The sequence below is a fragment of the Chanos chanos genome, chromosome 7 (genome assembly GCF_902362185.1).
Source record: "Chanos chanos chromosome 7, fChaCha1.1, whole genome shotgun sequence".
NCBI classification, from domain to species: Eukaryota; Metazoa; Chordata; class Actinopteri; order Gonorynchiformes; family Chanidae; genus Chanos; species Chanos chanos.
Window position 1 is genome coordinate 15,277,286 of NC_044501.1, and position 5,671 is coordinate 15,282,956.

Consider the following 5,671-nt stretch of genomic DNA (forward strand, 5'->3'; position numbering starts at 1 on the left):
CATCAACAGAAGTGTGCACACTACAGGAAATGATGAGGGCAGCCTAATCTACCTCAAGGTGGAACCAAAATGAGAAGAGATGAGGAATAATTTTCAAGTGCATGACTTCCAGAGCAGTTCACATTGATCTCCTCAACAGTGTAGACTCTGGTTCCTTTTCATTAACACTCAGGCATTTTATTGCTTGAAGGGGAAAGCCCCACAAGATTCTTTGTAACCAAGGCACCACCTTCCAAGGGGGAAACAGAGGGGATTCCAAAGCTCCTGGACCCATCCCTCTTGATAGTCTCCTTAGAGGGCAGCAGGATGCCTCTATGCCACAGATAGAATACCATAACTTTTAGCTGCTGAGTTGGAGGAGGCATCCTGTAATGATCTGACAGACACCTGGACCAGCTCAGTAGTTGTAGTGTGATGTTTGGTTACAGTTACTCCACATATTTTTCACTGATGCCACATTCTCTCCTGCTCTAATACAAGAATTTGGTTATTTTGGTTTATTAGCCTCAGTCAGCATTTGTCAGGGTTTTATTAAAACTTAGCACTGAGTAAATTATTACTTTGCAGAATGAAAATGCTTTGTGAAGTCTTTTTAAAAAGCAGCTCTGTTTGAATGGGAAAGCAATGAAATAACCACTTCATAGAGATATGAGAAGCTTGAATAGTTCATTAGCCTTCTGAAGGAAGGGAAAGTAAGAACCTACATTAAACTTAGCCAAGAATAGCATACAGAGATATAAAGTAAAAATTTAATTGGCTTTTGTATTAGAGTAATATCATCATACTCTGCTCTTAGGTGATGATGTGATATTAATTTAAGTTGTCTTTCTTATGGTAGCCACATTTTCCTGTACCTTGACAACCCCGCCACATGCTTTCACTTTTTCATGTTAGTGTTAGTCAGTAGGTTATCTTAGCAACATCTTATCTCCAAAAGCTTATTAGAATTTTCACCACGAATTACCAGACAGAACCACTTGCTTTAGGGCTTTATTTAAAGGTAACTACTTAAAAAATACTTTTTTAGTCATTTTTATAATACAAGGACTGACAATAAAAACATAATTATTCAATTTGCCCATCAGTTTGACACAGAAAGTAGGGCCTCTTTATTGGCAGAACAGTTAGATTTCTATAATCTTTCTTAATTGAAAAATTAGTTGACCTATGTTACTGCCTCATCTATTCACTATGATGTCCAACAAATAATTTTTAAGCTCTCTTTATTAAATGTGACATCCACAATCAGCTAACTTCTTATATCTTTTTCAAGTGTAAGCTGAAATTTCCCTCATTTAAAGAACAGGCAATTCACAGCTGAGTTTGTTGCCTGACATTTCCTCTAAAGGAAATTACAGATTATATAACAATTGTTGTTGTGAGCACAATGAGGTACTCAATTTATCCCTTGCTTGTTTTGAATGTGAATTTCAATTTATCACCTTATTTCTCCTGATTATAAGTTACAGGGGCTACTTTTAAAGCTTTGACGACATTGGTCGTTAATAACACAGTCTTGTTTGCTGTTTCTCTCCTGCTGTGGCTGCTGGGGAGGACTCAGTGAACTTATCTCACCCCAGTGGTCATGGCCACTGTGTGGGAAAGATTAGAGTAATGAGGGGAGCACGTGCGTGCATTGAAATCTTGCATCTTCTGCCACAAATTGGACCTAAAGCCATTTCCCTTCGGATTTGGTGTCCGTAATTGAGGAAACCGTCTTTCACCACTTTCTCCAGGTCATACCACTTTCTCTTCCATTATCCATGCTGATGAAGCTTTCTCACCACTAATAAAGGGACACATTTACATTCAGCAACCTCATCAGCTGCGACAGAAAGCTCTCTGCTTTGAGTTTATTTTGACAGAGTTTGCTCATATCTTGAGCTAGCAGTGTTCAGTGTAGTGATTTTGCACATTGTTTTTGGCTTGATCATGCTAATGGCTGTTTTTGAAAAGAGAAGGAAAACAAAGACCGAAGAAAACTACACTCCTCATTTTGTTTTCAGACTGTAAAATGGTCTCTCTGTTGGTCCTAATACTGGCTACGTGTGTGAGGAAATTCATTTGAAGATGGGTTTTTTTTTTCTGAACAGGGATGACATGGTGGCAAAGATATCAAACAGAAAGCCAAACATGACACACCCTGCATCTGGAAGTTGTTTGATGAAGGAGAGATCTATTGGAGACCCTGACTCAGTAGCTTCTACGTTGTATGTTCAATGCAAAAGTAAACACAGTTCTATTGCTGACAACAGATGAGAGCAGTAACATCAGAAGATCTGTTGAATGGGTGGCAAAGATATCACAGGACACCAGATCTCCTGGTCACAAAGATATCACGTCTCCTGGTGGCAAAGATATCACTGGTCTGCAAGTAGCACAGGTCTTGGCGCATTCTACCTGGGGTTGTTGGCTGTTGTTAGTTCTTAGCATGTTTAGATTGATAATGACTTCCTTCGGTCTTTCTGTACAAGTGTATAGCATTTGTGGCTTGGATTTAGACTGTAAGTAGTAGATTTAAAGTGTTGGCAATTACATTTCCTTATCTAAATTAAGGATGAGTTGATAACAGGATAAAGATAGGACAGGATAACTATAACTTGTAAATCTAAAAGTATAATGAAGACATCGAATTTTCCTGATTTTAAATGACCTTAATCACTTTTCATTACATTAACAGCACCATCTATAAAATTACTTATTGCCAACAGCTCAGATAGGGCTACTCATAACTTCCTATACTTCAACTGTCAAAAATTTAGAAGTGTATGATATATTTCGCTTATTCTCTGCACAGCTACATATATAGATAATAATACAACCCTGGATAGATTTGGAGTTCTGTAACATGAAATACCCTTGAGAGGGCGAAATGTTCTGAGCAAATATGTCCCTCTCAAAATGGAACATTCCAGAGGCATGCAAGAGACTGTTAGGGGAATAGAGGGCACCCACACTAGGCTGTTATCATGTCATATGGAAAAAAAAAATGAGAATCTCTCTGTAGTGTTCATTAATGTGTCCACTGTAGGGACCTGGACTGCCATCTGGTTATTCCCTTGGCCATGTCAAACAAACTTTGAAAAACTCTTGCTGTTTCATCTGCTCCCATAGAAGACAGGCAAGATAAAAGGGTAAGAAAAGAAATTCCAAGCTTATTTCAAAATTTTGGTTAACAAAGAAGTTTTTACATGTCTCTCAAGACTTCAGTTAAATGGGTTGCTTACCCTTGTTCACATATGTGCTCACATTCTCTATTACAGTGATCTATTTTCTATTCCAGTGATCTATTCTCTATTACAATGATCGATTACATTGTGAACGAATTACCAATGATTTTAGTTGTTTGAATGTTGATGTACAGTGAAGCACATATAACAAAGTGTGGCCAAACATCTTTACTTCATGAGCTGAACGAGCAAAAATAGCTCTATGTCCTGTCTTGAAGACCACTGGTTGAAGATGTCGCTTGGCCCTGCCTTCTGAGAGACTGAAAGGGAGGACTATCAGTGAAATTACACAGCATTCAGAAACCTTGTGGTGGCAAGAATTTTTTTCTTAATTCCCATGTGATATTTAAGAAATTGTTTATTTGGAAATTTACTGTCAACCATGCCTGAAGAGAAAATTATATATCAACAGATAAAATGATCAATATTTCAGCTTTGAAAAGAACAGGCTATAATAGTTCAAAACATCACCTTTGCATTTGTCAGCAAAGGTGAGCAATTTCTTGTTTAGTGCACCTCTTTAAGCCTTGGAGCATTAACATAAAAAAAAAAAAAAAAAAGATTATCATAAAAATACAAAAAAGACTAACGTAAAGAAATGGCTGAACATATGTTTAACATAAACATATTGCTGAAGCATCACTTTCATGTTTCAGATTAATTAACCATGGGCATTTTTATTTATTTATTTGCAGGAAAAGGCTGTTTCCCTCAACATATAAAACTGACATAAAATCAAGAGAACCATAACTTCAAGTATTTCCAAGAATATTGTTTACATTAATTTTATGACCTGAAGCAGTCAGAGTCATGTCATTTGTATCATTTCCAAATAATGAAAGACTATTTCCTTGTACATTCAAAACTAACATATTAAAACAGTCAAAATGATTCTTGCCCTTACTCTAGATGTGCATCGGTAAAACATGCTCTGTTTTTTGGCTTCATAAAATTCATGTTAGAGAAGAAAGATTCATACAATTAAACCAAAAAGACAAGCAGCCTTCATGGCTGCTGTGCAAGCATGTTTGACTTTCTAGGTCAAGAAGGCTCCAAAATTAAGGCACCTTCATGGGTCTCCAAGTGAATGTCATTTTGCAGAGTGAGGATCTCCATCTCTACCTCACTAGAATCCAGGTTAAATGACTTACTTAGCTGCTCAGAAATGCATAATGTATCTACCTCCATGAAAGGATTTGAAAGGAATGACACATACGACACATATGGCTCTTATCAAAGTCAGTAAATTGGTTCTTAACCTCTTGCCCAAGTCTAGTAAAGAGCTCAGACTACTTCCTCATTGCTCTGTGTCGAGTGCCAGATGATGAAACATTGTCATTTAGCACTGGGTACAAAGAGGGAGACTGCTGCATTCTCATTTTCTGTAAATGCACTAGGAAGAGGTTGATCAGCATAGATCCTCTAACTTTCACCTTGCAGTTTACAGTTCAAATAATTCAGTTTCCCAGTGATGTCGTTTAGAAAGGCGACGTCCAGAATCCACTCAGTGTCCAGGAACAGTGATGTGTCCTCCCCTCTGGGCTTCATGAACACTTTGATTAAAAACAGAAAAAAAAAAAAAAATGTTGCTGAATCTTCCCCCTGCTGAGCCATCAGACTTCAGTGTGGAGTAACAGGTCCCCATATTCAGCTGACAGCGCCTCTAAAAGTACCTTGAATGACCTGTGCTGTGTTGCCTTGGAGTAGATGGTGTTTATAATCTAATGGTAATGCATAAATCTAGGGAAGTGCAGGTCACCACCATGTTGTGCAGTGAAGCCTGTGCGCCGAGCAGTCACAGCAGGGGCTCCATCCATCGACACGGATACCAACTTCTGCAGCAGCTAGTTCTTTTCAACAAAGCACCTATATACTCTTTCATAAATGTCAACACCTGTTGTTTTGAGGTGTTCAAAATTCCTCTTTCGAAATCGCTCTTTAATGGAAGAATCATGGAACACCATTTTGATGAAAACCATGAGCTGTGCCATGCTACTATAATCCGCCGATTTGTCACACAGGACAGAGAAAAAAAAAATACACATATCCAAACCTCTTTCCTCTGGCTAAGGTGTTTGCATCAAATAGAACATCAGAGAGAGTGCAGACCTGATTTCAGCCCTATTCTTGTGATCCTTGAACAAAATATTCACCATCACTGTCATTGCATTCTTCACAGTTCCACCATCTGAAAATGTCTTTTTCTATTTTGTCAAATAATGAACTGATCTCCAGTTGTAGGATGGGACTTTTTAGCGGGCCTAGTAAAGGACCGTTGTTTTATTAGCTCCATCTCCAATTACAGAACCCTCTCTGTCTTTAAGCTGCCACTGTAACAAATTGCTGTAATTTCTACAGTATAATTTTACAGTAACTTCTCGTTCTGTCATTTTACAAGGTTTAACTGTATGTTGCAATGCATCATGGGTCCAAAATAATTA